Genomic DNA, 12,598 nt, shown 5'->3' with positions numbered 1-12,598 from the left:
GTTGCTAATGTATTAGTTGTTAAAGAAAATAGAACATAGTCTTCATGTAAAGATGCATAAGACACATGATAAATTATGCAATATAATTAAAATACTAACTAAAACAATTCCTTCTTCTTATAGTATCGAACATTTATTTGCTTTAACAGACTGACAGGAATTTGATCGGACCGACACATTATTAAATTTTAAGTCTGTCAGATTGAATGATTGATATGTACATGTACTTACATGTACATATGTCCTTTACAGGCTATTTTTGCTTATCAATAATAAATACACAACTTAATTAGGTATACATGTGACATTCTGAAAATATGTTTGGTTTGCTGTATCATGAAACATACACTTACACTGCACCATTCTTTTATTGAACACCTCAAATGTTCTATATTAGTTGTGATCGCATATTTTTTCTGAAAATGGTTACGTACTTATTGTTGCAACATCATATCATCAATAAAAACAAAATTCCTTGTTTTATGAGATATTCGGTATTTTGATGTATGACGATCATCTATAATTCACTTGATTAGCTATTACTTTATTTGCAAACTGTTTTGCCCAATGCGGTGAACTAAACAAAATTCAATTTATGGTCACAATTGTATTTTGGTATATGTGCGTCCGTCCTATGGTTTGTCTTCCATTCAGATTATGTTTATCTGGAGTGTTACTCTGTCATAAAATTGAAATGGGTTCGTTCGCAATCATGAGATGGCATGTCATGCGAAAGAATTGTTTGGCTATGTCAAATGTCATAGATTGTGATTTCAAAAATTGGGTATTATTTTCTTGTCCAGATTGTAACTTTGTCATTCATTGGTTAATTTGAAATGACTTGACAAACATGATATTCACCAAAATGAGGCAATGTGTCATGAGCAAGATGATATATTGTATTTAATCTTAAGGTTAAACATTTGTCGGTTGAAAAAAGGGAATTATTTTCTTGTCCAGCTTATTAATTTGTTGTTAGCAAGCTGAATGTCAAATAACTTACCACAAATGTTCACAATCATAAAACAATGTGTCATGCCAAAGAGGTAAGTGGTTATAACAAAGGTCAATGTCACACTGAGGTCGAAGGAAACAATAGTGTATTATTTTATGGTGAGGCTAGTAACTTTGTCATGACACAGCGACTTGATATAAGTTCACTTCTTTATCTTTACCTTTTGCACAATAAATCATAGTTTTTAAAGCCAACATGCTCATGTACACATGCTGAATTTCAGGTTCACATATGGGGAGGCATCAGTTATCAGGGACCAACACGCTGTTGTGTTTTCACTGGCATAATGGACTCCGTTTCATACCAGCAAATCTTGAAATCAAGTATCTTCCCATTTGCCAACAGAAATATCTAAATGGATTTCGACTTTATCAGGAATGTAGTATTCCGATCAATAATCAATTATTAATTTAACATACTTGCATTGTTATATTATTTGGATTGTATGTATGTACTGTATAAATATTGTAGAGATATAATAATTGATGTATTGAATGACATCGTCACATGATTTTTATACTGTTTTGGAGGAATAAAATATCTGACAATTTCCTTAAGCCAACTGTGACTTCTTTTCAATTTGAAAAAAAGTTTGAAATCATATTAACAACATATTGAAATTGAGTAATAATACACCCATCATCATTGGTAATGGGGACTATATAGGAGTCACTTTGTTGGTTGGTCGGTCTGTCCAGAAAACTTCATCTGATCTTCACCAAACTTGGTCAGAAGTTGTATCTAGATGATGTCTAGGTCAAGTTTGAATATGGGTCATGCCATGTCAAAAACTAGGGCACAGAGTCACTTATTGCGTTTTAAACCAAACACTTGTCCAGACCATTACTATAGCATTTATTTTTATTTTTGTTTGTAAAATGTCTTTAACATTTGTTTACCATCATTAGCAGTGTATCATACGAAAGGAGTGTATCGATATCTCCAAGTCAGAGTTACACTTTTAGTTAAAAGGTCAAAAATGGCCATAAAAAAGCTTGTCCGGGCCATACATATGTCATACAATGTGATTTTAAAATGCTCTGTACATTTGTTTACAATATTGGACAGTGTGTCATGCAAAAGATTAACATCGATATCACCAGGGTCAGACTTTGAGTTCAAAAGTCAAAAACGGTCATAAATGATCTTGTCTGGGCCATAACTATGTCATTCATTGCGAGATTTGACAATGACTCAGTACATTAATTTTTGTTTCCGTCATTGGATGGTGTGTCATGCAAAAGAATTCATGAGTTCAATGGTCAAAATAGTCATAAATGATTATGGCATAATAATTCTTAGCTTCTTTTGTTTCGTGAAAAAAGAGCATTCAAACTAGTATGTTTCAGTGCAGCGTGTGGGAGTTTTTGTCTTGTCTGTGACAAAACTCCAGTATTTTCTGCCATGAGATGTTTTTGAATAACTATTGTATGAAATGACATAAAATTTAATAATATTGTTTAGTATCATTTTGTGTTGGTACACTTGAAAGTTTTGTTGATTCAGCTCTAGTTTTATGACCATTAAATTGATTGAAATTGAGAATCTTGTTTGTCTGCACTGTTGTATGGAATTTAATGTGATAACAATTAAATGTGTATCATCATTCTTCTGCGGTTCTTGCATAAGTTTCGTAAGGATGATTTGGTTTGTTCAGGGTTGTACCCTTTAATTGATTGCAACTAAAGGATATATTTTCATTTGGTGGAGAATATTAATTCGTCAAGTTTGCTGGTGTTTGTGGAGTTCCATTTTTACCCCATTAACCTAAAATATATGAATACATGGGCCAATAAGTTTGTTATAAATACTACTTAATGTTGTTCTTGTCAAATGTGTATCTAATGATTTTATTTCACCCGATATCCAAAGCAATTAGTCCTAGGGATACAGTAGAACATTTCTTCCGTGTATAACTGAGTATTGTTATGCTAACATTCCTGTCCATTTGCGTGTCATGTATGCAAATGGTATGGTTGACTATATAAAATAATGTTCATTTTTAAGGAAAATGACGCCAAACACACCAGTCGATCAACTATGCAGTGGTTGAATGATAACATCGTGAAGACCATGCCTGCACCAGCATCGAGTCCGGACCTGAATCCTATAGAGAATGTTTGGGCAACATTGAAGGATTATTTAAAATGACAAGTGAAGCCCAGAACACAGGCTCAACTTGTCCAAGAAAAAACAGAGTTTTTGAACAACCTAACAGCGGAATACTGTGCAAAATACATAGACCATATTCACAGAGTCTTACCACATGTTGTTCTAAATGACGGTGGACCATCAGGATTTTAGTGAGATGGATCATTAAAAAATCAAGGACTCCAACAAAATGCATATACAGTGTATATGTGACCAATGTTGTACTGAATAGTTTACTGACATTTAGGTTAGCTTTAATATATCCTTGTAAATATAGAAACTTGTTATTTCTACCAGAGTTTGTCTCTCAGGGAAGACTGTTTTGAGAATGATGAAACTGAAAGAATGATTAATTTAACTATTTACTGAGATTTGATCTACATTTTGTTGGAATGAACGAACGCCAGACTTAAACTAGCATGTAAAAGGTTAAAAAATTAACAAATATTCAGGTATTTTTTTCTTTTGCAAAATACATGTAACACATTTATTTTTTGCCAATTTTATGAATAAAAACATATAAATAATTGATTAACCAATAATAATGCATGAAACCCATGGCATATACTGTTAATATGGCTTTGTGTCTAAAAGATTATAGTAAATTTGTTACAAATTTAAATAAAAACATTTGTAATTGAAAGCAAATATTTCTAATGCCTTTGTTTTCATTCAAATCATATAACAAATGGAGTTAATTGAGAATGGTAAGCTGTTGCTATAGCCTTCTTAAAAAGTGTTCCGCTGTTGGAGACATATGCCCCCAGAACATGCCCTTGACCTAGTGACCTAAAATCAATAGGGGTCATCTGCCAGTCTTGATCAATGTACCTTTGAAGTTTTATGATCCTGGGCCTAAGCGTTCTTGAGTTATCATCCTGAAACATTTGGTGGACGGACCGACCGACCAACATGTGCAACATTCAACATTCAGGCCTCAATATTAACCTAAAATTCGTTGTCTTTCTGTGCTGCAAGTTATTTCTTATTACATTGCTGAATGACAAACATACAGACTTTACACACCTTTAATTGCACAATCCATTAAAGCCACACACCTTGAAATGTAATACTTGTAATAGTAAATTAAAATTTAAATAAGAAACATATTTTATCTCTGCCAATTAGAATATAGTTTGTGTTTACAAGGTAGAAATCCGTCTCTTTTACGCTTTAATACTTGAAGATAATCGCGTTTGTCGAAAAGGACGTATACATCTAGAAATCTTTCTTCGGTTGTAAATGCGTTACCGTTTACAAAATAATAAATTTCTTGCTTACCAGGCTATAAATTAATTTTATCAATCTAAATTAGAATATGTGATGGTAAAAATCCGTCTTTTTGCGCTTAAACTTAAAAATAATCGCCTTTGTTTAAATGTATGCATATTTATAGAAATCCTACTTTCGGTTTTAAGATATAAAACAACTTGCTAACTAGGCTGTAGATTCCATGACATTTTTGCAAACTTTCAAACCGCATGTTTATGTTTTGATTAATGTGTACGTCATTTCAAGGTGAGTGGCTTTAACATCTTAGTGTGAACTATTCGTCATTGTCAGTGGAAAATTTAAACAAATGCTGCATTCAGTTCATAGTTTAGAATGCCTTTTTGAAAACCACCGATGAAAAAAAACTTTTAAGTAAAAGATAATTATGCCTCACAAGATACAGAAATATATAAAGTAAAGTATAATTTCCAAAACATGTCGATTAACGTGATCGATTCTTGTTACTATATATCATAAAAGACAAGTTATCTGAGCATATTGCATATTTATTTCTCTGGTGTAGTATCCATCAATAACAAACAAATGAAGCATAATATCGAATGCACAACATAGACAGAACAAATGGCAAAAGGTTTATATGCATATGTATGTTATTTAGCATTGCACTAACATGCCACAAAGGTTCAGTGTAATTTGACTAAACTTTGGTCTAGATCTAACTTTGGTCTAGATCTATAATAAATAAATAAAACAAACATAAAACCAGGATACACGACAGACCATTATTTGATTGAAATAGTAAATTACTATAATACAAAACCAAGGACCTGGTTATTTTAAACTTAACAACCTTTTAAATGAAGAGTATCAAAATCAAATAAAAGCTCCATAAATACTCATCAATCAACATTTTCATTAAATAAATTTAACCCATTATTAATCAGAGTTCCTAATAGCACTATCAAAAATTTCAATTCTACAGGTTTTCTGGTAACATAAATGTTTGTAGATTTAAAATACTAATGTTTTTTTAATTTCCAGCAAATGCATCTATTTACAACACACGAACACTAACATGGAACCATGTAAGTGTACCCTGTATATTATATTATAAAAAGTATAGATGAGAAAATAAATGGCATGTTAGTAAGAGGAAGAGCAAGAGCTATGCCCATGGAACAAATACCGAATACTTTGGAAATCTTAAAAAAAGAACAGACCAAAGTAAAACGAACAGTTATCAGTACATATCATAGAAGTAACATACATAAAGCCTTTAATAAACGTACAAAGACATTTTTACTTAAACGTTTATAGCAAGAAAACAAGATAATGACCAATTAACTTAAATATAAAAAGACTCACAGAAAATTAAAAATCAAATGTGACGGATTGCTTACAGAATACGAGTGTTGAAACACATTGAAAGAGTTAACAATGAAAGTCCCTGTTCAAACAGTTTGTTTGCAGAATTTTAATAATATTGTCGCCTCTTTTGGAGTTGAGGCATCTTGTGGATGTGATGCCCTTTTTAGAGTTTACTTTGGATTCGATGCATCTTTTGGTTTAGGGGTTACTTTCTTAGTTCTTGGGTTCGGGATTTATTCATTCTATAAGAAACATTTAAACATATAAAATGAAAATGATTTATATCAAATTCCTTAAATATGATAATACACATTTAATTTATTACATTCATTTCAACAGCAAAGACAGAAAAATTTTCAATCAATAAAACTGATCCCAACAAACAGTTAACCAACACAAAACTAGAGCTTTGTCACAGACGTGACGAATACCCCCACATGCCGCATTGACACAGAATATTTTGCACGTTTCTTTAAAACAAAGCGGATGCCATGCTCAATGTTTGAACGCACTAAGCGACCTAGTTTGTGACTAGCATGACCCATGTTCGAACTTGACCTACACATCATCTAGATACAACTTCTGACCAAGTTCGGTGAAGCTGTGATGAAAACTACCTGAATTAGTAAGCAGATACCATGCTCAATGTTTATAATGTACTAAGTGACCCAGTGACCTAGTTTTTAACCCGACATGACCCATATTCGAACTTGACCTAAAAATCATATAGATACAACATCTGACCAAGTGTGGTGAAGATCGGATGAAAACTACTTAAATTAAAGAGCGGACACTGAATACGGACCGACCGACAAACAGACCGACAGACCGACAGACAAGCTCACTCCTATATACCCCCTAAACTTCGTTTGTGTGGGTAAAATGATATCAATCATTTATGTTAAATTGTATACAACACTCATTTTTAATTTCATGGCAGAAAATTACTCAATTTTTTATTAAGGGGGTATAACCCTTGAAATACCAAGTTATTCCTTACATGATTTTGCGTGCACAACATAGTATGATGATACAAATTTATTAATTGTTTTATGAAATTCAATGCAATAGAAACAGCTATGAACGAACAAATTTCAGTGCATTTAAATTAAGGAGTCATAACTCTAAAGCAATCAAGGCTGTCCAAACATAATTTGAGGGTGCACCACACATGATTCATACTTATTTTAAGTGTCATGAACTTCCAGGAAACGCAGCAAAAAAAGTCAATACAAAAAAGACATACCTCTTTAGTAACCAAGGCTATTGAACATAATTTACACTTTCATCTTCGCAGGTTAATAAATTAAACATTTCTTATAAGTTCCATGCAATAATTAATAAGAAACAGCTCCAGACATAGACACAATTAAAAAAACATTAATTTTAATCAATATACACAACTGGAGTTACGAGCTCGAACCAAATAATTGTGCGCGTGCATCTCCGCAATATAGTTAATGAGAAGACAAATGGCCGTTAAATGGATAATGGCAAAGCAATATCCCTCCAATGGCAATGGAGTAAAAAGGCCAGATATTTAGAGAAACAGACATGTACATACCTTTCGTTTTCTGTTTTGTTGTGTTGGAGATGACTTCTTGCGTTTTCCAGCGGTTTTGGGAAGAGCTGAGTCGGTAACAGTTACTGGGTCCAACAGAACAAACGGTTGAAGACTCTGGAAGAAAAACAACCGAACATAATGTATAACGAAAGGCGATCATAGACAAGTTATGTCTCCCGGCATGGGCGGTTCACATATTTGACATATAAATGTACATGTAGCATGACAATATTAAACTGGTACTGACCAATATTCATGCAGAAATTTGAAAATCAATTTTACACGCTATTTAATATGCACAGTTATAAGTACACGGCTTTTCGATTAACCATTGTTCTGGTCCCAAAGCGACGTTAATTTGTTAGAATGGTTCGATAAAAAACAATTATGTGGATGTCAAGATGATAACAAGCAAATGCAATGGATTGAAATCCACTGCCGAATGGAAATATCATTCAGGTTGTATCAAGGGTACAATTCTAAACTGACGCTGACATCCATATAAATCTAATTTAAAAAACTACAAAATACGCATTTACTTTGAACTTCCACTCAATGATATCTTTCAGCTTATGACGTTTCATTAAATTAGTTGTGGTCAGTCGAAAGTTTGGACAAGCACGCAGGAAACACATATGGCAGGTGTATTTCTAATGCTCCATCACCATTTTTGGTTAATGTTCATGCATAAAACATACACATAAATATCATTGTTCTGACCAAAAGCTGCATTGTAATTCAAATGATAACACAATGTACCTACGTGTCAAGAAATCCACTTGTGTCACCCCTGTCTCTCTTTTGGTCAATCGTCTTGCTTCTTGATGTTGTTGACCACACTCGCTCCCATTGGTCTAGTTCCTCCTTTGTGTCTAAAATAACATGATTATTGTTAACGCCATGCTTTGAATGATAATTGGTGATAAATGTGCTAATGTTAAGAGTAATGAACATAAAACATGGATAAATTATCAATTATATTCACATTGATGGTTTTATGAATCTATCAGCAAGGCTTAAGTTTGTTTATTGAAAATATCCAACCCGTTCAGTTGATATTTTTCCCAATTCTTAAGGAAACCATTAATTTGTCTCCAAGACTTAATTCAAATTCTGTAAAAAAACTACACAAAACAAACAAATACATTTTTAAAACTGAGTCCCATTCGTCTGTTTTTTTTAATTTGCAAAATACATTTCCGCTAAACAGAACGATAACTACCATCAATTATAGAACATATAGAAGCATCAGAATAAATGCCTTAATGGAAGTATGCATCAGTATTTGTAAATTCTGTCACTACACTCCTGAATAAATGACAATTAAGCAGGGACTTGGGACCTACCTGCAAGATGTAAGATTTCACAAAGGTGGTTCCCAGCTGCTTTCAGATGAAATTGCTGTCCCACAGTCGCATCTTCTTTTCGTTGACGCCTTGGAATAACGGCCGTTGTTCCATCACAGTCATAGAGGACTAAACCGTATGACATCCTGGAAGGAAAATATGACCCACTCACAGTTTGTTTTTAAAGTTTATTTGTCGATTTAAACTGCAAAATGAATGCCCATTATTGAGGGGAATGACGGTCGTTTGAATAAAATAATCATCAATTTTCTACATGTAAGTACTGTTGATTAATGTCAGTGAGCATCTAATTATGGGATACTCTTGCACATTTCATTCATAAATATTTTACTTCTACTTCTACTGCTAGTAAGTTTTTCTCACGCCAGCGAGTACAACAATTTTTGCATAATATTTTAAACAACATGCAAGATGGTTTAAAACGTGTATCCTCTATGGTATATAAATTACATTAAAGTATGTGTCTTTAATAATAGCTTGATAATGATAATTTGTTGATTGCAAAGATTTGATAGATATGATAAGACATCACGCTTTTGTAATTAATTTGTACCTTTCAAATATAAAAAGTTATATGCAAAATGTTTCATCAGTTTGGACCAATATAATAGCCAATAAGACTCTGTATGAAAACTTTATTACCACCTGCCATCTAATGTGGTAATTAACTGCAGGAAATTAAATATGAAACAAGATTCTCAAGTTTTTTACCATATTCATGCAATATGGATGTCAAAATTTATTCTGTGTAAAATGTACCAATATATTATCTCGATGTAATTTGAAGATTAATTTTACGTTGACAATATTGGTTTCAAAGAAGTGAGCCCAATTTACTCCGTGAATGTCAAATGAAAATAATAGTTGATGGAGTGTGAGTCTCTATACCAATATTAATATGTGTAATAATAAGGTCAAATATCATGTTTTACAGGAGTGCAAAAACTGAAAACTGTTCTTTATACAAATAAGCCCTTAGTTTTAAATGAATCGAAAATAACATAAACACATAATACAAACTTGGAATTTCAAAAGGTGTAAGCCCTAATATCTTAGATACTTGCGATTAATTAGACAATTAAATGTTGTATGCAATTTTGCACCAGTTTTGAGTATTTTAAAGCTATTGCAATAACTAAAATAATATCATTATACTTTTTAGCTTTCTGTAATATGTAATATATCTAATGTCATTGATATCATCTTAATGAGCGAAACTTTACGTTCAATGTAACCGACGGACAGACCGACGTGTGCAGAACAATATACCCCCTCTTCTTTGAAGCGGGGCATACATATAAATTTGATTTAATGATGTATTGCTTAAAATTTACAAGGAAGAAAAATGATTATGAACATTACTGGTTTTGATACAATATACGTTTTATTTGATACACATGTTCATAATTCTTTATATTTAATACCAGCATATTCTTCAATCAATGACAAACAGGACATTGTTTGGTTTTATACACTTATCATGTAAATTATTATAAATGCAGCTTTTTGAATTCCACCATCCATTTCAGCCTCTTTTTCAGAAATTAATTCAGCAGTTATTATGCTTATCAGTTTTGACATAAATAGCATGTTGAGTGTAAAATATATTAATTCAACTCAGTTTAATACGTCAATAACTCAACATTAACACTTAGGTGTGTGTGTGTGTTTGTTTGTAGCTGATAATGTCCCCAAAGTGTGAAATGAGAGTTGTTTCCGATTAATGATAATTGGCATGGTGTGGTGAGGGTGAGGAGTTGATGGAACCTTGACCAGAATCCACTTCTCCTTTAAGTTGTCACACAATACATGTACAACTAAGATCTATCAAGCAAATGAACATTTTCATCTTATGTTCTATTGGCATGGTGTAGAGGTACTCAAAATTTAGAAACAAAAAAAAACTGTACAACCATTTTATGGCACAATTATAAGTAGCATATCTTAACATGTTTGAACATTATTGCTGCTACATGATTTCATTTTCTTTTGTGAACTAATCCTTATATTGTATAAATTGTATGTCTTCGAAAAGAGGGCCAACTTCTATATTCTTGCAGGACCCAACATAAAAAAATATATGTTAACATCAATATTTAACGAACAAGTGGCAAGTATTTAGAAAAAATAATATTTTATGATTTAAAATACCGACAAATATTTATATTTAAAGGTTCAGAATGATAGTTAAATTAAAAAGCATTACAGGTATCATGAAATCCATGTACATAATTTAATTCTCATACAAAACATATAGGAAACATACTTCAATAACAAACTTTTTAAATAGTGAAGATACTCTATTGTTAAGAAAAGATCAGTTTGTGCTCAAATTGATGAACATGCATAAAAGATTTCTACCCTGACCAAGAATATTTTTCAAAAGCTCCTGTTGGACTAAATATCTGACCCATTCCCAAATCAAAATATGATTTCCAATAACCCTGGTAAGTAAAATTTCACAATCTTCAAAATACAGTTGAAATACAATGTAATGTCAACAGCAATTATCTTCTTAAATATATTCTCTTTCTAACCCAGGGAGCTTTAAAACACAGATGACGCCTGACATTCATTAAAATTTTAATGGATTAAGTAAAATTAAAATAAATAGAATAACCTAGATTAGTCTGCAATAATATACACCTACTGGTATACTAAAGCCAGAAAGAGGTATTTGGTTGTAAAATTTGTTCTGTGAAGACTGATAGAAGAAACTGTTTTATTTACTTTCAGAACTTCAAGCACACAAACCTAAGACACGCAGACGATGTTTTATTTAATCTGGTGCTTTTAAAAAAAAGAGCTAAAAAACTATCATTCTAAATGTGCACATTATTCCCAAAATACCATTTTTGCTTAATCGTTTTCCCAAATTGATAGATATCATGACTTAATTTTGTTTAATTATTTTTGGGTCAGGTACCTATTCCCAAAATACCTACAAAAAGGCCTGAGTACATGTATTATTCTACATCCAATTAGGTACATTCAGAAACTTTTTAGGCAAACTGAATGTTTTAAAATAAATTGCATGGTGTAGCTATAGACTATTATATACTTAATTGAATACACAATTAAAACCTTATTTCAGATTGAGTAGACATGGGCAGGGTTTTGGAACTGTAGCTGTTTTTTTAATACAATTAAATAGGGTAAATTGGTGAATTGAAAAATGGTAAAATCACATTTATATTAATTTCAACACTGTTTTCCTTTTAACAGTTAAATATGATAAATAAATACACCATGTAACTGTCAACAATTTTATTTGTGTCATCCATTCATACGTATATAATTAAATCAGTGGATGTCACTGATATTTTAATTTTTAATAACTAATTTAGACTAATTAAAACAAAATTGCACTTTCCTTGAGCATTATTTCATTGTAAATAATATAATAAGCAAATATAATCAAAACTTATATTAATTTAGCCATTAATTTGTAGATTTTTTTAAACATATTATACGCTGGGTAACTCATACATATAACAATGCTTTCAATTAAAGTAAAACTGATGCAAACAGACACAATTTTATTCAACACAGAACAACATATAACGATTTAAGACGAACGCATTTAACGACGCCTTCAGTTCACACTACGACGGCATCAACTCACCAAACGACGCCAACAACTCATCAAGCGGCGCCTACAACTAAAGCGACGAAGACGGCAACTGAATTGATGATGCCAATACTTTAACCAACCACGTCTACAACTAATCAAATAACGCCAACAGATGCTATGTATTTAGGTACGAATTAAATATGTTATTGCTAACAGTGGTATACAACAAAACGTTTAATGTTAATGCTATGAATGTGTAATGTATCCGATAACGTGAAGGTTTATTTCAGAAGAAATGAATATTATCAACATGTGGCCTTATATTG

The 12,598-nt window shown here is 31.9% G+C and overlaps 1 protein-coding gene across 1 annotated transcript in view; it reads left to right on the top strand.

Moving 5' to 3' along the window:
• The window catches only part of LOC127854094 (mucin-5AC-like), a 52,650-nt gene that overhangs the window by 26,550 nt on the left and 13,502 nt on the right, over positions 1–12,598 (top strand). The gene's annotated exons all lie outside the window — the stretch shown is intronic.

This window comes from Dreissena polymorpha, chromosome 12 (assembly GCF_020536995.1).
Source record: "Dreissena polymorpha isolate Duluth1 chromosome 12, UMN_Dpol_1.0, whole genome shotgun sequence".
Lineage (NCBI taxonomy): Eukaryota > Metazoa > Mollusca > Bivalvia > Myida > Dreissenidae > Dreissena > Dreissena polymorpha.
The sequence above is the reverse complement of the archived record's forward strand: the minus strand, read 5'-3'. Positions and strand labels throughout refer to the sequence as shown.